This window comes from Microcaecilia unicolor, chromosome 6 (genome assembly GCF_901765095.1).
Source record: "Microcaecilia unicolor chromosome 6, aMicUni1.1, whole genome shotgun sequence".
In the NCBI taxonomy this organism is placed as follows: domain Eukaryota; kingdom Metazoa; phylum Chordata; class Amphibia; order Gymnophiona; family Siphonopidae; genus Microcaecilia; species Microcaecilia unicolor.
In genome coordinates this window covers 313,257,986-313,279,274 of record NC_044036.1, presented here as the reverse complement: position 1 = coordinate 313,279,274, position 21,289 = coordinate 313,257,986, and the positions used below count along the sequence as shown (strand labels likewise).

At 51.9% G+C, this 21,289-nt stretch overlaps 1 protein-coding gene across 1 annotated transcript in view; it reads left to right on the top strand.

The window, feature by feature from the left end:
* METTL23 (methyltransferase like 23) overlaps positions 1 to 21,289 on the top strand; it is a 55,206-nt gene that overhangs the window by 33,297 nt on the left and 620 nt on the right. The gene's annotated exons all lie outside the window — the stretch shown is intronic.

The window sequence follows — 21,289 nt, the reverse complement described above, 5'->3', positions numbered from 1 at the left end:
TAATCTGCACTCACGTTGTCCACCCCTGCCACGTGTCCCGCTGACAGACTCTGCAGATGAACTTCTGCCCATGACAGCAACTCCGTCGCCTCTACCGCTAACCCGGGACTCTTCGTTCCCCCCTGTCGATTTACATAAGCGATGGCCGTGGCATTGTCTGAAAGAACCCTGACTGCCTTGCCGTCCAGAAGACTCTGAAAGGCCCGAAGAGCCAACCGAATAGCTCGCGTCTCCAGGCGATTGATGGACCAACTCGCCTCCTCCAACGTCCAACGCCCTTGGGCCACCTGACCCAGACAATGCGCCCCCCATCCTGACAGACTCGCATCCGTGGTCAGCACCACCCAATCTGGAGTGTCCAACGGCATGCCCTTCGCTAGATTCGGAGAGTGGAGCCACCAGCGAAGACTGCACCGAGCCTCCTCCGGCAGTGAGAGCCTCTCCTCCAAACTCTGAAACTGAGGAGACCAGCGAGACAACAACGCTACCTGTAACGGTCTCATGTGGGCCCTGGCCCAGGGCACCACCTCTATTGATGCCGCCATCAGACCCAGCACCTGAAGATACTCCCGCGCCGACGGCGCCCTCTGAGCTCGGAGCTGCCGGATCTGAGACTGTAGCTTGGAGATGCGAGGCGCTGTCAAAAACACACGGCCTCTCTTCGTGTCGAAACGGACTCCCAAGAACTCGAGGGACTGCGACGGAACGAGGTGACTCTTGGCCAGATTGACAACCCAACCAAGAGACTGCAGAAAGGACAGCACCCGACTGGTGACCTCCTCGCTCTCTGATTTTGATTTGGCTCGAATCAACCAGTCGTCTAGGTACGGATGGACCAAAATGCCCTGCAAACGCAGCGCAGCCGCCACCACTACCATGACCTTGGAAAAGGTGCGAGGCGCTGTCGCCAGGCCGAACGGAAGAGCACAAAATTGAAAATGTCTCCCCAACACCACAAAGCGAAGAAAACGCTGGTGTGCCTCTAGGATGGGGATGTGCAAGTAAGCCTCCGTCAGATCTAAAGACGTCAGAAACTCTCCTTCCTGAACCGCTACAATGACCGAGCGCAGCGTCTCCATTCGAAAGGAAGGAACCTTCAGAGCCGCATTGACCTTCTTGAGGTCCAAAATGGGCCGAAAAGCATCCTCCTTTTTGGGAACTACGAACTAGATGGAATAACAACCCGTACCTCACTCTCCTGGAGGAACCGGAACTACTGCTCCTAACTCGACCAGACGCGCCAAGGTCTCTCGCACTGCTCTCGCCTTGCGCCTGGAATGACAAGGAGACACGAGAAAGAAATCGGGCAGAGGACCGTCGAACTCTAACGCGTAGCCGTCTCGCACAATCTGCAGCACCCACTGATCTGAGGTGATCTGGACCCACCTCTGGTAAAACAAGCGCAAACGAGCCCCCACGCGAACCAGAGGTTGGGTCCCCAAACCATCATTGCGAAGGACGGGACACTCCGGGCGTTCCCGACGAGGAACCTCGCCCTCCACGGTGACCACCTCGAAAGGACTGAGTTCTTTGGAAAAAACGACCCCTAGTCCCCCCGGAGGACCTGCCAGGCCGATAACGTCGAGCTTCCTGAAACCGTCCGCGCACCGCGGACCCCCTAGCAGCCTTAGGACGAAGCTCCGGAAGACGAGGAACCTTAGTATCACCAAGACCCCTCACCAACTTATCCAACTCTTCCCCAAAAAGCAAAGAACCTTTAAACGGCAGCGAACACAGCTTTGCCTTAGAAGCAGCATCAGCCATCCCGCAACCACAGGGCCCGACGAGCAGCCACCGCCAGGGCCATGTTCTTAGCCGAAGCCCGTAACAAATCATACAGTGCATCAGCCATGAAGGACGACCCCATCTCCAACCTTGCCAAATCTTGAACTAAGGAGGCCCTATCAGCCGGCGGGCTATCCAGCAGCCGCTCCGCCCAGCGGAAACACGCCCGGGCCACCAGACCTCCACAAACCGACGCCTGCAGCGCCAAAGCAGACAAATCAAAACTCCGCTTGAGAAACGTCTCCAATTTCCTGTCCTGCGGGTCCCGCAACGCGGCCCCCCCATCCACAGGAATAGCCGTAGCATTAGTCACAGCCGTCACCACGGCATCCACGGTCGGAGGCCGGAGGGAATCTCTATCCTCCTACGGAAGCGGGTACAACTTAGCCATGGCCCGAGCCACCTTACACTGATCTTCTGGTGAACGCCACTCTTGGGTAATCATTTCCCTCAGATCCACGTTCATAGGGAAAGTGCGAGATACCTGCCGAATCCCCTTCACCAAAGGATCCTGCGACCCGGCTGTCACTGGAGCTGACGCCTCAAACTTGAGAGTCGATGACACCTGCTCAATAAGTTCTGCCAACTCATCGCGGTGAAAAATGCGGACCACCGAAGGGTCCTCCCCAGGCACCGCAAGCTCCTTCTCATAACCAACCAACGGCCCCTCATCCTCCTCCAGGGGACTAAAATCGCCCTCTGACTCCGGAGGGGAAAAACTTTCCAAGTCCTCCGACCACTCCAAACGTGGTCTCTTAACACTGGCACCCCCCGTCCCAAGACTAGGGGACTCTGCTCGCGTCGGCCCCGCCTGCCAGGCCTGGAACAAACTCCAAATAAAATCCGGCGGGAAACCCATCCGACCAGGACCGTCCCCCCCTAGAAAAACCGGACAACTGACTGCCTAAAGGTCCTCCGACCAACTCCGGGCCTTGCGGTGCCGATTCCAAAATGGCGGCGGTTTCCGCCAAAATCGAGACCACTGCCACGCTGCCAGCCTGAGACACTGCCGCCTCTGGAGGGCCCGACGCGGGAACCTCCGCTGCTAACACGGGCGGAGCGGAGGAAGACGACTTCGGTTCGCCACAGAAACGGCAGGAACCGCCAACCACTTCAACCCCCCGGTGCACACAAAATGTGCATCGCAGCGGCTTTCCCACCATCGCGCCTAAACAGCTGACAGCCCACTCACCAGAAGCCTGCAAAACAGCGCCCCAAAGCAGCTGAACAACTCCGGAACCCCAGATTGCAGCTCACTCAGCTCTCCACACCGCTTGGGCCTCGATCGTTGAGAGTTTTTTTTTTTTTTGTCAAAACTTTATTGCAGCCTGAAATTGAGCCCTGCTGCTGCTAAAACTAAACGGCACTCAAGGCTGCAGCACAGAACTGCAGCCGAGGCACAAAGCTGCCCAAACGGGAGAGCCAGTTAGGGGGAGGGACCCGGCCACCCGGGTGTGACACCCCAAAGGGGACAATGGCAGGCCCCACTGGACCCACCAACCCCCAGCACACTAAAGTCTTCCAGGCACAGGGATAAAACTGAAAAACAGACCAAAAGAAGCTCCTAAATAATCTCTGAATCCTACCAGACCGGACAAGCTGCACAGGTTGCCTGTCTACCCTCTGCTGAGACTGAGAAGATACTGACGACAGGTGGCTAGGCACAGGTTATATGTACATAGTTTGAAGTTAGTGTTCTCAGTCTCCCTCTGCTGGTAGGCGAGCATAACCCAAGCGTCTTGACCGGTCTGGAGGGTTGAGGAGGAATTTAATTTTCTCCCAATTCATTGGTATGTCACTGCATTCAATAACTCTTGTATTATATGGAGATTTTCACCCGCTACTATTTAAAAATAATGATGTAGTGCATATATTAAGGGCAGTGGGGATGTTTTGCTTTTGCAAATCAAAATTCCCTAATGTCAGAGATTGCAACTGATCAATACAAATCGATGAATGGGGAATCCAGCACAACTCCCATTCTCTCCCTCCTTCAGTTTCATCTCATATACTTTCTTCCCCTGCACTCTGGCTTGTCCCTCCCTGACTATACACACTCCTCCTTCCTTTGCCCTCCCTCAGGTTAGCCTTCCCACTATCTTAGTGATACCCCACAAAATAAAGGATGTACAGTATATACAGCAATTCAGCTAATGGCATTCGCAAAACTAGCTGTACAATGCTCATTGGATCCTTGTTTACTTCTTTCCATGATGAGAGCTCCATCAGAGGAGTTTTCTTTTTTTAAAGAACTTCCATTCAAAAAGATAGCACCCCCATATGAGTGCACTGAAACAAATTCCCCGTGGGACCATGCTGTTGCCATTGACATGTACAAAGGAGATAGAGCAGCTTTTAAACTAGATCCTGAAGGAAGGCAATCATTCAAAAACACATGGCTCAGAACAAGGTATGTTCAAAGACATCACCAAAACAGGGAAAATAGGGTATCATGATAGCAAGGTTGCAAAAGGTAAAATTGGTCTTACCTGATTATTTTCTTTCCTTTAACACAGCAGATGAATCCAGGAACTAGTGGGTTAAGTCCGCCTACCAGCAGGTGGAGATAGAGATAAACTAAAGGCAGTGATGTCATATGGCCAGCTCCTTCCTCAGTTACTATGTCATTCGTAAGCATTTGCCAAGGCCAAAAATATAAAACCAACAACCAGAAACCATCCTCACTGTGAAAAACAGAGAACCAAATAAGAACTTCGAAATAACTGCAACTTCATCCAGAAATTGGAATCCTTTCCGTGTTCCCATATCTGTCTGACCTCTGCAAAAGAGAACACTGAAGGAAAAAATAGCCACACTGTGCGGAAAATGAAAAAAAAAAAAGTCGGCTGAACTAGGGAGGGATCCTGGATTCATCTGCTGCGTTAAAAGAAAATCATCAAGACAATTTTACCTTCCTTGTCACTTGTAGCAGATGAATCCAGGAACTAGTGGGATGTACCAAAGCATTCCTTAAGTAGGGTGGGAAGCCGATGCTCCCCGCGCCAACACTCCCGCCCCAAAACTCGCATCCTCCCGAGCAGACACATCTAGCCTGTAATGCTTCGCAAAAATATGACGGGACGCCCAAGTAGCCGCCCAACAAATCTCTTCCTGAGATAAGGCCAAGGCTGCCGCAGCCCAAGAAGCCGCCTGTGCCCGAGTAGAATGCGCCTTCAGGGCCACTAGAGACGCCCGCCCTTGTAGCAGATACGCAGCTCCAATGGCTTCCCTAATCCAGCGAGCAATGGAAGCCTTAGAAGCCGCCTCATCTCTTTTCAATCCTGACAACAGCACAAAAAGAGATGATCAGAGCATCAAAACTCGTTAGAGATCTGCAAGTACCGAAACAAGGCTCTCCACACGTCCAGGAAACGTAGCGAGGCAAACTCCCCCAGATAATCCTCACTTCAAAAAGACGGAAGATAAACTGCCTGATTGACATGGAAAGCTGAAACCACAGCACCGTATGAATTGACACCCCTGCTTCGGAAAACTGCAAAAAAGGATCTCTGGAAGACAAAGCCTGAATTTCAGAAATCCTCCTAGCCGAAGCAATGGCCACCAAAAACACTGTCTGAAGTGTTAGATCCTTCTCAGAAACCTTATTCAACGGCTCAAATGGTGGGGCCTGTAGGGATTGCAGTACCACATTCAAATGCCACGCCGGGCACGGCTGCCGCAGAGGAGGCCAAGGCGCCCCGCGTAGGAAACGGACCACAGCTGCTAAAGAGGAACCGTCCAGTTTGCCCCTAAAACAAGCTAGCGTGGCCACCTGCACTCGAAGGGAATTATATGCCAATCCCTTTTGAAGACCATCCTGAAAGAACTCCAGAATAACCGGAATGTCCGCCCGTAAAGGCTATTCAGCACGCAAAGCGCCCCACGCTGAGAAAGCTTTCCACACTCACGCATACGCTGCTGAAGTAGACTGCTTCCGTGTCCCCAAAAGAGTGGCAATGGCTGGTCCTGAAAATCCCTTCTTTCTCAGCCGCCGCCTCTCAATAGCCAGGCCATAAGACCAAAGCGGGAGCGATTTTCCATCTGAACTGGCCCTTGATGCAGCAGATCGGGAGTCACCGGAAGTCGCAATGGTGGCTCAGAGTGCTCGAAGGAGATCCGCATACCACGGCCGTCGGGGCCACTAGAATGACTGGCATCTGATGCCGCCCAATGCGGCAAAGAACTCTTCCACAGAGGAAAAAACATACAGTAGCTGTTGTTCCGGCCATGGCTGGCAAAGAGCGTCCAATCCTGCGGATCCTGGCTGCCGTTAGCAGCTGAAGAACTGGGGAACTTGGCATTGCAAGCCATGGCCATGAGATCCATTACTGGTCTTCCCCAACGTTGACAGGTCAGCTGAAAAGCAGAGTCCGACAGCGTCCATTCCGCTGCGTCCAAAAGAGTCCGGCTGAGAAAATCCACTTGAACATTGTGTTGACCCGCAATGTGCGCTGCTGACAGACTCTGAACATGCGCTTCCGCCCATACTAGAAGACGAGACACTTCCACTGCCAAGGGAAGACTGCGAGTGCCCCCCCTGCCGATTTGATGTAGGCCACCATCATGGTGTTGTCTGAGAATACAAGACTGCTCGCAACTCCAGACGATTTATTGGCCAAGTTGCTTCGAGAGGGGTCCACGATCTCTGGCTACTCGAAGACAATGGGCTCCCCAGCCCGCAAGGCTGGCATCTGTCACGGCTACCACCAAATTGGGAGACGCCAGAGAAACACCCTTCTGCAAATTGGCTGACCGGAGCCACCACGCGAGACTGTCCCTGGCCCGGCTCGACCAAGGAAGGTGTCGTTGATAATCCAGCGACGTCGGCGACCATCTGCTCGAAAAGGAAATTCTGGCCGCATGTGAGCCCTTGCCCATGGAATGACCTCCAAGGTCGCCGTCATAGAACCGAGGAGCTGAACAGTCCCACACTTGGGGAGCGCAACGTCTCAATAAGGTCCGTACCTGAGAAAGCAATTTGAACCTTCGCCCCTCAGGGAGAAACACCTTCCCCCGCTTCGTATCGAATTGCACTCCAAGATACTCCAGACTGAGTAGGAACCAGATGACTCTTGTCCATACTGACCACCCAACCTAAGGATTGCAACACTGCAATCACTCGGTCGGTGACCCACTCGACTGTCCTCTGCTGTTGTCGCCCGAATCAGCCAGTCAAGGTATGGATGCACTCGAATCCCCTCCTGCCGCAGGAACGCCGCCACCACCACGACCTTGGAAAATGTGTGTGGGGAAGTGGCCATTCTGAAAGGAAGGGCCCAAAACTGGAAGTGCTGACCCAGCACCGCAAATCTGAGAAATCTCTGATGGGGCTGCCAAATGGGAATGTGCAGGTAAGCTTCCCTCAAATCGAGAGCCGTCAAAAACTAGTCTGGTTGAAAAGCAGCAATAACTGCCCTTAATGTCTCCAGGCGGAAGTGACGAACCTGCAAAAACGGGTTTACTTTTCCGAGATCGAGAATAGGCCAAAAAGCCCCTCTCTTCTTTGGAGCCACAAAGAAGATAGAGTACCGACCTGTGTGTCTTTCGAGAGGAGGAACAGGCACGATAGCCCCTATCCTTAGCAGGTCTCACAAACACTGCAGAACCGCTGTCCTCTTGGCCCGCGATACACAGCGGGACTCCAGGGGGAAAAAAAAGTCTGTGACGGGAGAGAAGTAATTCTGGCCCACTCTGGAAGAAACAGAGAAAGCCGACCACCAATCTGCTCTCCTCCTAAGTGGACATGCGCCCCATCATTGGGAGGCCCGAGAAGGAACCCCTGACGAGAGGGGGGTCCAGCCGGATGCTTCTCGTTGTGAAAGGAAGAACACTGCCCAAAACGAGGACGCTGAAAGGCTGCGTTGGACTGCCCTGGGCGATACCGGCGCATCTCTCTGAAACGTGACCTCGAGGCTCCTTTCTAGGCCTTCCCCAAAAAGCAATTTCCCTCTGAAAGGCAATTTAATGAGCCGTTGCTTAGAGGCCATATCTGCGGCCCAATGACGGAGCCACAGAAGACGCCGAGAGGAAACGGTCAAGGCCACGAGTTTGGCCGAAGTACGGACCAAATCATAAAAGGCATCTGCCAAGTACGCCAGCCCAATATCCATCAGCGACATCTGAGTAGTTCCCGGAGTATCAGACTCCGAAATCTAATCCATGACAGAATGTAACCAACTGAGACAAGCTCTAGCCGCATAAGAACTACAAACAGAAGCTTGAAGTGTCAAAGTGGCCACCTCAAAGGCACGTTTTAAAGAGGCCTCTAGCCGTCTGTCTTTCATATCCTTAAGTGCCACCTCAAAGGCACGTTTTAAAGAGGCCTCTAGCCGTCTGTCTTGCATATCCTTAAGTGCCATATCACCTTCCACTGGAAGAGTAGCCTTCTTAGTGACCGCCGTCACCAGGGCATCCACCCTAGGTAAAGCAAACTGCTCTAAACAGTCCACGGAAACCGGATACAGCCTGGCCATAGCCCTGGCTACTTTCAGCCACCCATCCGGATCAACCCACTGGGCCGAAATCAACTCTTCAATAGCTTCATTTACCGGAAAGGCCTTCTGTCGCCTTATACTAGCCATCTTGGCCGCAACCTCAGGGTCCTCTAAATTCAGGGCTTCCAGCGTCAGAGATAAAGGAGGACAACTCCTCCTTATGCAAAATCCTCACAGCGGAATTGTCCTCCGGTTGGTCAGTGAGGACACCATCCTCCATGTCCTCTACCCCCATCTGCTCTGAGAGAGCCACCATGGAGGAAGCTGCAGGCGACTGTATGCAGGGCCCCTCCTCAGACCCCAAAGAAAGTCTAGGCATTTTAAGGGAGGAGAAATCCTCTGGGGAAAAACCCAGCATCTCTTAATTACCCCCAGACCTGTGAGAATCAAAGGCCGAAGCTGTTGCAGCTGCATGAGGGGGGAGTGGGGGGCAAGGCCCTTTTCAACAAAAATGCCTGGTGTAGCAAAATGAACTCTGGTGAAAACCCCTCCCCCGCAATGGAGGTCACAGCCATGGCACCTGCACTACCGCCCACAATGCCTGACTGCCCCCCCCCCCCAATTCCCCTAGCAGCGGGTAAGAAGCTTTGCCCAAAACTGCAACCGGATCCGGCTCCGCGACCGATCGCAAAACGGTGCGAGAATCGCCAGGCTCCGGGCGGGAAAGCATGCTCTCGCGGGGGGGGGGGGGGGGGGGGGGGAGAGAACCCGCTCCGTTGAGTCCCGCCAAATCAGCGCACCCCGCGCTGCAAAGGCTCGCCGCCCAATGCTGTTTCCCGTATCAGGAACAGCATTTTACCGCCTCCGCTACCATCACCCACCCCCGAACAGGAACCCAGCAGGACTTACCCCGGACCGGGAAAGCGCAGGATATGAAGAAAAAGCCATCCACCACCTGCTGAGATAGACATACTAACTGAGGAAGGAGCTGCCTTTAGTTTATCTCTATCTCCACCTGCTGGTAGGTGGACTTAACACACTAGTTCCTGGATTCAACTGCTGTAAGTGACAAGGAAAAAACCGTATATCAGGTGTCCTTAAAAATCAGATAAAAGATTGCAAATTAACACAGTCAACCACTAAGCAAGATGTAAATAGTAACAACAGTTTGGAAATGTCTGTATGTGAATGCCAGAAGCCTAAGAAATAAAATGGGAGAGTTAGAATACATTGCAGTAAATGAAAAATTAGATATAATAGGCATCTCTGAGACCTGGTGGAAGGAGGATAACCAGTGGGACACTGTCATACCAGAGTACCAAATATATCTTAGTGATAGGGTGGATTGAATTGGTGGAAGGGTAGCATTGTATGTTAAGGAGGGCCTTGAATCAAATAGATTGAAAACTCTGCAGGAAGCAAAGCATATCTCGGATCCCTGTGGATTGAAATTCCATGGGAAAATGATAGTGATAGAAGTGTACCACCATCCACCTGGCTAGGATGAACAGATGAATGTAGAAGCGTTATCAGAAATTAGGGAGGCTATAACTGGGCAACAATAATGTGTGATTTCAATTACTCCGATACTGATTGGGTAAACGTAACATCAGAGCATGCTAGGGAGGTAGAATTCCTTGACAAAATCAAGGACTGCTTTATGGAGCAGCTAGTACAGGATCCACGAGAAGGAAAAATTCTAGACCTAGTCCTTAGTGGAGTGCATGATCTGGTGCAGGAGGTAATCGTGCCGGGGCTGCTTGATAAGTGATCATATGATCAGATTTGATATCTGCTTTGGAGTAAGTACACATGGGAAATCCAATACATTAGCATTTAACTTTCAAAAAGGAGACTATGATAAAATGAGAAAACAGTGAAAAATATCCTTAAAAGCGGCATGAATGCTGGTCAAAAACAGATACTAAATCAAAACCCAACCAGTGAAGAGTGATGTTGCAAGAAGGAAAAAAAAAGATATACAACTGTGGCAAATAAAAAAAAAAAAAAAATTTTTAAAGCCGTTCTTCACCCAGTGCAGAGTAATCATGGATAAAAAAAAAAACCCTGAAAATATTTATCTTGCATTATAAAATCTTATCTTGCACATTATCATTCTAGCACATCATACACATAGCCCCAGTCACTTATAAGCGGTGCTAGTCAAAACGCACCAGACCTTAAAAATAAAGAACTGCAGTCAGAAGTGCAAACTGGAGGTGGGCTCCTTCTTCCACTCCTTTTGGGGGTGTGGGAACCTGAAGGGTTTTTGGACAGCGGTGCTGACATATCTGGGCCGATTGTTGGCCTGTACTATCCCAGCATCCCCGGCTGCAATCCTCTTAGATTAATATGAGCTTTTTAGTGTACACAACAGGTCACAAACCCTACTCCTTAGGAAAGCGGGGTTTTAGGGAAGAAGTTGATATTGGGGGTTTGGGTCGGGGAAGAGGCCCATCATTTTGGGCGTGGAGGAATAGACTGCACGCTCTAATGTTGTTAGAACGACAATATGCTAGGTTCTTCCCTAAAAGGTTAAAAACTTTCCATGCTGTTTGGGATGTATATATTAAGTCCTTTCCGCACCGGGTGGTGAGTCTGTTACTGCATGAGGCCTGAGGCTCTCCATTGTTGTTTGTTTGTGTGGAGTGCTGAGGATGGAACTTGGAGGATCGTTCCCTTGGGGGGGGGGGGAAATCCCTCTCTCGCCCTCATTTTTTATCTTTGGGGTCATGGGTGGGGCAGGCTTGGGAGGGAGGGGATGGGGTCTCAGATGACGTATCCAAGTGCTTCTAGGTTGGGAAGAAGATAAGGGGATCAGGACAAGGTTTACTGACTAGAAAAAGGGTCCCAACAAATATTACAAGATATAGGTGCCCTGGGGGGCCATCTCTTATTGTTATTTTTACGAATACACAGCGGTGAGAGGGCAGGAGGTAAGGGGAAGTTGAAAAGGGGAAGGAACAAAATGGAAAAAGGAACAACGCAGAGAAGTGTTTTGGATGTAATCAATTTTATGTTCAATAAAACTAGTCTAAACATAATGGATCACTAGGGCTAGAGGGGGGGAGGGTCATCAGAATCCAGGTCTCCCCTCCTGTTTTTTTTTTTCTTTAATGTTTCCATTAATATATACACGATTATGTCCAGTCATAGGGGAGGGGGGGGGGGGGGGCTGATGTGTTGAAAATGATGGACGTACAAGTGATATTTGGAGTGTTATTTCATTGTTTGTTCAATAAAAATTGTTTAAACATAAAAATAAAGAACTGCATAGCACCTCAAAGAAGTTCATGTGAAGCGTGGTTCCACCCCAGCTGGCTGGCTTAACATTGTGCGGTCCAAACAGTCCCGTTTCACATCCGCTTCTTCAGGAAAATGCGCCGATGACCATTTTTGTTTCTGGCTCGCTGGAGGGTAGACGTTCCACTGCCCCACAGGACAGGAATGAACATTGCCCACTCCTGTCATGTGAATAGCGGTTAGACCTGCAGGATACCAAACAAGGAGATGCGTCTGCTACAGATCTGCTTTTCTTGCCATCCTGAAGAAAGACGTAGGCTATTGCTGTGGCATTGTTGGACATCACACGCACTGCCACACTTTAGGGGCTGGAACGCAGGAAGCACCAACCGGATTGCTCTCAGTTCCAAAACATTTTTTGACATACTCATCTCTGGCAGGGACCACACGCCTTGAGCTACCTGTTCCAAACAGTGCACTCCCCAGCCTACCAGACTGACATCTGTTACCACTATCCACTGCAGAGAATCCAGACTCATGTTCCCAAAAATGTGTGCAGGCACCAGCCTCCTCAAGCACCAGTCCCTGCAGTGGGAGCTGATCCTCCAGGGAGTTGGACTGAGACCAGGGGGACAGATGCGCCAACTGCAAGGGTCTCATGTCTGCCCTGGCCCACTGCACTACCTCCAATGAAGCTGCCATGGAACCTAGGACCCAAAGATATTCTTTGGCCCTTGGGCTCCATGATTTCAATGACCGGACCAGAAACTGCAGCTTCTGCATCCTGGCCTCTGGAAGAAAAAACCTGCCTGCTTTGGTATTGAAACGAACCTCAAATACTCTAAGGACTGGGATGGCTGGAGATGATCTTGGCCAGATTGACCACTCAAGCCCAATGACAGCAGAAGCCATACCATTCAGGCTATGGCCACAACACGTGGTACGACTTCGCTCTGATAAGCCAGTCGTCCAGATTCAAAATGCCTTCCTTGTGTAATGCAGCTGTCACCGCCACCATGACCTTGGGGAAGGTACAGGGGGCTATAGCCAACCCAAAAGGGAGCGCACAAAATTGGTAATGTACCCCAAAACTGCAAAGTGCTATTGAGCTAGGTTCACAGGAATATGAAGGTATGCCTCTGTGAGGTCCAAAGAAGACAGGCAATCCCCGGGCTGGACAGACAGAATAACCAAGTGCATGCGAAAAGAGCGCACCTAAAGAGCACGATTAACTCCCTTGAGATCCAGAATAGGACGCCAAGAACCCTCCTTTTTTGGCACCACAAAGTAGATGGAATAACCACCCCTGCCTTGTTCCAACTCCAGTACAGGAGCCACAGTTCGTAAGGCAGACAGCTAACGAACTGTTCGCACTTTCCAAGGCACACGGCAAGCACACACCACAAAAAGCATCTATCTGCCAAGGGACGGGCAAACTCAAACACACAGGAGTGGCCTAGTAGTTAGGAGAACCGGTCTTGCAATCCAGAGGTGGCCGGTTCAAATCCCACTGCTGCTCCTTGTGATCTTGGGGAAGTCACTTAACCCTCCATTGCCTCAGATACAAACTTATTGTGAGCCCTCCTGGGACAAATATCCAGTGTACCTGAATGTAACTCACCTTGAGCTACTACTGAAAAAGATGTGAGCAAAATCTAAATAAATAAATAAATAGCTGTCTTGAACAACCTTGAGCACCCCTGATCCAAGGTAATCCTGGTCCACTCCACGGAAAAGTCCCGCAGCCTCATGCCTACGGGAACCAAGGACTGAACTCAGACACCTTCATTGGGCAGACCTTCCCGAGATGGCTGAGGGACCAGAATCCCGACCGCCCACCCTCCCTGCAAAAGGACTGCACCTGCTGGAAATGACTACCCTGAGCCCTGCCTCCTCGACCAGGTCGGTAGCAATGCACATCCTGCAATAGACTTCCCAGGCATACCTTTGCCACCTGCCTGAGGCCTCAGGAAGGTAAGGGACCTTAATCTCACCCAAGATCTTCCCCAAACAAGGAGCCATAGAATGGGAATTTGCCGAGCTTAAGACTTAGAAGCCGCATCCACCGACCAGCCTCTGAACCACATCGATCAAGTGGCCGCCCTACGAAAAACCATGGACTTAGTAGGTCGTAAAGAGCATACAACAAGGAAGCGCCCAATGATCGACCTGATCTACAACAGCCCAATCATCAGAATCCCTGACCAAAATGTGTTCCAACCATTGAAACCAGGCGCCTGCACAGCGGCGGCCACATTAAAAAAAAAAAAAACATCTCTAACTTGCGATCCTGGTGGTCTTGAAGGCTCGTGCTACCATCCACTGGCACCGTATTTTTCTTAATGACAGCAGAGACTACAGCATCCACCAGAGGTGGCCTCAAAGAATCACAATCCTGTTCTGGGATACAGACAAAGGTGAAATTAGGCCTTACCTGCTAATTTTCTTTCCTCTAGACCCTCCAGACCGGTCAAGACGCGTGGGTTATGCTCGCCTACCAGCAGAGGGAGACTGAGAACACTAACTTCAACTATGTACATATAACCTGTGCCCATCCCACAGAAGCCAGTATACACTTAGCAAAGCAGAGAAAAAACCCCCTGCAACCTGAACTCTGAAACTATAAAACCCCTGTACCTGGAAAACCAATAGTCAACACCAACAGTGTGCTCAGACAGACGGAACGACAAGCGCCCCGCTCTGTCAAGAATTATGGGCGAAGAAAACTCTCCGGCCCAAAGAAAGAAAAGGAATAGTCATAGCAGAACACGGCTCAAATACTTCTGATACGAACAATATCTCTGAAAATCCATAGGGCGGGCTCTTGACCGGTCTGGAGGGTCTAGAGGAAAGAAAATTAGCAGGTAAGGCCTAATTTCACCTTCCTCAGCGACCCTCCAGACCGGTCAAGACGCGTGGGAAGTACCAAAGCAGTAGAAACTTAAGGGTGGGACCCTCGAAACGCAGAAGACAGCACAGCCGCTCCAAAACATGCATCCTCCTTTGCCTGAACGTCAATCCTATAATGCTTCACAAAGGAATGAATGGACGACCATGCCGCTGCCTTACAAATATCCTGCGGAGGAACAAAACTACTCTCCGCCCAGGAAGCAGCCACCCCCCGAGTTGAATGCGCCTTAAGTAACGGGGGCACTGCACGCCGCCTCAACAAATAAGCCGAGGCAATAGCCTCCTTCAACCACCTAGCCAGAGTCCCCTTGGAGGCCACAGCCCCTCTCTTGGGACCTCCAAACAAAACGAACAACCTATCCGAAGCCCGGAATTCTCTCGTTCTGCTCAAATAGGACCGCAAGGCGCGCCGAACATCCAACTTAGCCAACCGACGCTGAGAGGCATCCCCCGAACGATCCCCCAACACCGGTAACGAGATCACTTGATTCACATGGAACGCTGAAACCACCTTAGGAACAAAGGAAGGAACCGTCCTCAAAGTCACTTTCTCTTTCGCAAAGGACAGAAAAGGTCCCCTACAAGACAAGGCTTGCAACTCTGAAATTCTACAAGCGGAAGCAATGGCCACCAGAAAAATTGTCTTCAAGGTAAGATCCTTACATGTGATGGACGCCAATGGTTCAAACGGAGGCGCCACCAGAGTCTCCAAGACCAAATTCAAATCCCAAGGCGGAACCATCGGACGACGGGGCGGCCGAATCAACTTCACTGCCCTGAGGAACCGCCCTACGTCCGGAGAAGCTGCCAAGGAGACTCCTCGAATCTTACCTCTGAAACAAGACAAAGCAGCCACCTGCACCTTCAGGGAAGAAAGGGAGAGCCCCCTATCCAAACCATCCTGCAAAAACTCCAAAACCTCCATCACCGAAGCCCGCAAGGGGACAACATTCTGATCAAGACACCAACTCTCAAAGATGCGCCACACCCGCACATAAGCCAACGATGTGGACTTCTTACGCGACCGCAACATTGTATCAATGACCCTGGCCGAGAAACCCTTCTTTCTCAATCTGTGCCTTTCAAGAGCCAAGCCGTAAGCAAGAATGGAGAGGGGTCGGCCATCTCGATCGGTCCCTGCACCAGTCTCACCCGAGACCCCAGGGGAAAGGGATCCTGCACTAACAACCGCACCAGATCTCCGTACCATGGCCGACGAGGCCAATTGGGCGCTATCAGAATCACTAAGCCGGGATGACGACCGATCCGCTGCACCACGCGGCCCACCAGCGGCCACGGCGGAAACACATAGAGCAACTGCTGAGTCGGCCACGGCAGAACCAACGCGTCGAGACCCTCGGCTCGAGCATCTCTTCGACGACTGAAGTACCGCGCGACCTGCGCATTGTCGGCCGATGCCATGAGATCCAACACCGGCCGACCCCACTGCAACACTATCCGCTCGAACACTGAGTGATGGAGAGCCCACTCTCCGGGATCCAACATGTGTCTGCTCAGATAATCCGCGTCCACATTGTCCACTCCTGCTACGTGGCCTGCCGAAAGAGCCTGAAGATGAGCCTCTGCCCACCCCAACAGCTCCGCTGCCTCTACAGCTAATCCTGGGCTCTTCGTCCCCCCCTGCCGATTCACATAAGCTACGGCCGTGGCATTGTCGGAAAGAACTCTGACCGCCTTGCCCTCTAGCAGACTCTGGAAGGACCGAAGAGCCAACCGAATTGCTCGAGTCTCCAGGCGATTGATGGACCACGACGCCTCTTCCGACGTCCATCGCCCTTGGGCCACCTGCCCTAGACAATGCGCCCCCCAGCCTAACAGACTCGCATCCGTGGTCAGAACCACCCAATTTGGCACCTCTAGCGGCATACCCTTCGCTAGATTCGGAGTGTGAAGCCACCAGCGGAGGCTGCGCCGAACCCTCTCCGGCAGCGCTAACCGCTCCTCCAACTCCTGGGACTGAGGGGACCAACGAGTCAACAACGAGCTCTGCAACTGTCTCATGTGGGCCCTGGCCCAAGGTACTACCTCTATAGCCACAGCCATCAGACCTAACACCTGAAGATACTCCCGTGCCGCAGGCACCCTCTGAGCTCGGAGCTGACGTATCTGAAGCTGCAGTTTGGAAATGCGAGGAGCCGTCAAAAACACCCGGCCTCGCTCCGTGTCGAACCGAACTCCCAGATATTCTAGAGACTGTGACGGAACTAGGTGACTCTTGGCCAGATTGACAACCCAACCCAGCGACTGCAAAAAGGTCACCACCCGGGCGGTAGCCTCCTCGCTCTCCGCCTGCGTTTTGGCTCGAATTAACCAGTCGTCGAGATACGGATGCACCAAAATGCCCTGCAACCGTAAAGCCGCTGCCACGACCACCATCACCTTGGAGAAAGTGCGAGGAGCCGTAGCCAGGCCGAACGGGAGCGCACAAAACTGAAAGTGACTCCCTAACACCACAAAACGAAGAAAACGCTGGTGCGCCTCTAGAATGGGGATGTGTAAATAAGCTTCTGTCAAATCCAATGAAGTCAGAAATTCCCCTTCCTGAACCGCTACAATGACCGAGCGCAACGTTTCCATCCGAAAGGAAGGAATCTTTAGAGCCGCATTGACCCTCTTGAGGTCTAAAATGGGCCGAAAAGAATCCTCTTTCTTTGGCACCACGAAGTAAATGGAGTAACAACCGGTACCTCGTTCTTCTGGCGGAACAGGCACCACAGCGCCTAAATCTACCAGACGTGACAGAGTGTCTCGCACTGCCCTTGCCTTGCGCCTTGAATGACAGGGAGAGACGAGAAAGCAATCGGACAGAGGACCGTTGAACTCCAGCGCGTACCCGTCTCGCACTATCTGCAGCACCCACTGGTCTGACGTGATTTGGGCCCACCTCTGGTAAAACAAGCATAAGCGAGCCCCCACACGAACCAGAGGCTGGACCCCCAAACCATCATTGCGACACACGGGACGTGCTGGCCGCTCCCGAAGAGGCAGCTCGCCCCCCCCCCCGGCGGCCCCCACGAAAGGGCTGGGTTCTCTGAAAATAACGACCCCGGAACCCCCCCGAGGACCTACCCGGCCGATACCGTCTAGCTTCCTGAAAACGGCCTTGCACCGCAGAGCCCCTAGACGCCTTAGGCCGAAGCTCTGGAAGCCGCGGGATCTTAGTATCACCAAGACCCCTAACCAACTTATCCAACTCGTCTCCAAAAAGCAAAGCGCCCTTAAAGGGAAGCGAACACAACTTTGCCTTGGACGCGGCATCTGCCAGCCAGCCCCGCAACCACAGGGCCCTTCGAGCCGCCACTGCGAGGGTCATATTCTTCGCCGATGCACGCAACAAATCATAGAGCGTATCTGCCAAGAAGGACGAGCCCATCTCCAACTTTGCCAAATCCTGCACTAAGGCGGCTCTATCAACCTGCGGAGCATCTAGCAGCCGCTCAGCCCAGCGGAAACATGCTCGAGCCACCAGACCTCCACAAACTGAAGCCTGCAAAGCCAGCGCCGATAAATCAAAACTGCGCTTCAGAAATGTCTCCAATTTCCTGTCCTGAGGGTCCCGCAAGGCAGCCCCTCCATCTACAGGAATTGCAGTAGCCTTAGTCACCGCCGTCACTACGGCATCCACAGTCGGAGGCCTTAAAGAATCTCTATCTTCCTGCGGAAGGGGATAGAGCTTAGCCATGGCCCGTGCCACCTTACACGGCGCCTCCGGCGAGAGCCATTCCTGCGTTACCATCTCTCTAAGATCCGCATTCATAGGAAAAGTCCGAGAGACCCTTCGGATCCCCTTAACCAGCGGGTCCTGCTTTTCAGAGGGAGCTGGATCTACTGCCGGGTCAAACTTGAGCATAGCAGACACCTGCTCAATAAGATCCGCCAATTCCTCCCTGTGAAAAATGCGGACCACCGACGGATCCTCCCCGGGCACTGTCTCTCTCTCTGGGCCGGACAAGAACCCCTCCTCCTCCTCCAGGGGACTAAAGTCGCCCTCTGACTCTGGAGGAGAAAAACAGTCCAAGTCCTCAGCCCACTCAACACGTGGCCTCTTAGCACTCAAGCCCGCCCCCAGACTAAGGGGCTCTGTGCGCGACGGTCCCGCCTGCCAGGCCTGAAATAAGGACCAAACAAACTCCGGAGGGAAACCCATCCTTCCCGAAACGTCCCCTCCAGAAGCACCAGCCACCGGGCTGCCCTGAGGTCCGCTGACTAAATCCGGAATTCTCGGGCCCGAATCCAAGATGGCGGCGGTTCCCGCCAAAACCGGGATCGCCGCTGAACCGCTAACCGAAGCCCCTGCAACCTCCTGCAAGGCTGGCGCGGGAAGCTCCGCCGCTAACACCGGCGGAGCGGAGGACTGAGTCTTCGGTTCCCCGCAAAAGCGGCAGGAACCGCCAACCGCATCGACCCCCCGACGCGCGCAAAACCGACAGCGAAGCGGCTTCGTGGACATCTTCGCGCCAAAAAAAACAAACCTCTCCAAAAGGTAAAAGAAATGGGAAACTCACCCCAAAGAAGCCACTCACAGCTCACCTCGAAGGGCTGCCAAGCTCCGGCACTCCGGAGTGCAGCTGCACAGCTCTCCACACCGTCTGGGTCTTTTTTTTTTTTTTTTTTAAACTTTATTGCAGCACAATTTGAGCCCTGCTGCTATAAAATCCCTGGCACTCAAGGCTGTAATATAAAAACTGCAGCCGAGGCACAAAGCTGCCCAAACTGGACAGCTAGCTTGGGGGAGGGACCCGGCCACCCGGGTGTGACACCCCAGGGGGGACAATGGCAGGCCCCACTGGTACCACCAACCCCCAGCACACAAAGTAGTCCAGGCACAGGGATGCTCCTCAGGAACGACTAAAGGACCAGCCTAAAACTCTCAACTGATTGACTCCTACCAGACCGGCCAAGCTGCACAGGCTGCCTGTCTACCCTCTGCTGAGACTGAGAAAATACTGGCTTCTGTGGGATGGGCACAGGTTATATGTACATAGTTGAAGTTAGTGTTCTCAGTCTCCCTCTGCTGGTAGGCGAGCATAACCCACGCGTCTTGACCGGTCTGGAGGGTCACTGAGGAATCAACCTTGCCACCTGGAACCGGGCATCGTGGGAAGCCCACTGCACCTGAACATCCCTAATGTCCTGGTGCATGGGAAATGACCAAGAGGACTTGCACACACCCTTAAAGAAGTGGTTCAACCACCCTGGGGGCCTTTGGCAGAGCCTCCTTTGAACTGTAGTGTAGCACTGACACCTGTGAAACGAGCTCCTCAGTGAAAAACACACACAACTGAGTGGGTCCTCCCCCAGAGGCAGCTCCTCGTGCCAGGCCTTCTCTCCCAGCGAATGATCCTGGTTCCTGAGGTCCTCATCCTCAGAGCAAGCAGGCAACGCCTCAGACACTGGGGAGGGACATTCCATAATGTCCTCATCCTCCTCCCCTCCGCAAGCGCTTAGCCAGAGGCAAGGCAGTGGGCTCTAACTGCAACGCAAGCAGAAGTATCTGTGAGGGCCTGCTGAACCAGTAGCACCCCAAGGGACAAAGCAGGTTCTAAATGTGGAGGGAGATCAGTGAGCCCACTAGAAAAATACCACAGGAACACCACAGCCCAGAGCAACACACCGACCTGGCACGAAGGCAAGTCAAGCAGCTGATCAAGCAAACAAGAATAAGACACCACTGGAGCTTTTTTTTTTTTTGTTCAGCACACCTCACTGCTCACTTTTTTCCCAGAGCAGACCCCACAGCATTCAAGGCTGTTGGACTACCAGAAGACAGAGCCAGATAGCTGAGGCATACCACTGGAATACCCCCACAGGGGGCCAAGTAGGGGGAGGGACCTGGCCACCCAGGTTTCACATCCCCTTGGCAATCCCCACAGGCCTCAGCCCCTATCCAGCAGTTAGAGGTGGGAAAGAAACAAAATTGTTTGCCAGATTTTTTTTTTTTTAATTCCGAACAGAACAGCAGCCTCGGTAGTATTATCCAGTACTCAAACCCTCCAAGCACTGCTACCATCTGCTGAGAACAGACTGTCTTTCTCCATTTGCTGGTAGGAGTGTGTAACACTTATAGGCTTACTTATAGCTCAGTTTGTTCAGTCTCCACCTGCTGGTAGGAGTGCATAACCCATCTGTGCTGGTCTAGAAGGACACTATGGAAGAGCCCGTTTCTCAAACCTCAGGAACTAAACTTGGCTATGCGCCTATGCTAGAGGCCCAACATTCTCTTATCAATGTATACAGTTACTGTAGAAGAAGAAGAGTACCCCTTTCCTATAGAGCTACATGTTTTCAAGGGACCAATAGATCAACCACTCTTTGTGGTCAGCAATCTCCCAACACAGAATCAAGGATAGATCTCACACCCCGCCTCAGCTTGAGATTCTGCAACCCCCAGAATCTAAGACCAACACCAACCATTCTAAAACCTTGTTGAAGCATTAAAGGTCCAGGAGAGGCACCCCAATTAGACCCAATCCCAAGGAACGTTTTCTTTGAGGCCCATTGGGTGGACCATGGACTGTACAGGACTGGCTGTGCACATCCCTCTACAATAGAAAACTGGGGGTTTTTTTTTGCCCTATCACCACCTTTCAGAAATGCAAACCCACACATCTGGGCTGGTTTGGGTGGGGGAAGCAATGAGGAAGCCCCAAATTTGATATTAGAGGTTCTTGCAGGCATGCTATAAAATGTGAGTTACAACTGTTTCTCTATTTCACTTTAAAAGACTTGCCAAGTAAATGAAGTCTATACCATTTAAGTTCTAGTACAAAATATTTAATAAGTGAACATTGGAAAAAAGTAAATTGATTTGTCCTATTGGAACATGCATAAAAATCAAAGAATATTTGTTAAAAGTGTGAGCTTTTGATTTATAATAGTTCTATTTCCTTTCTCAG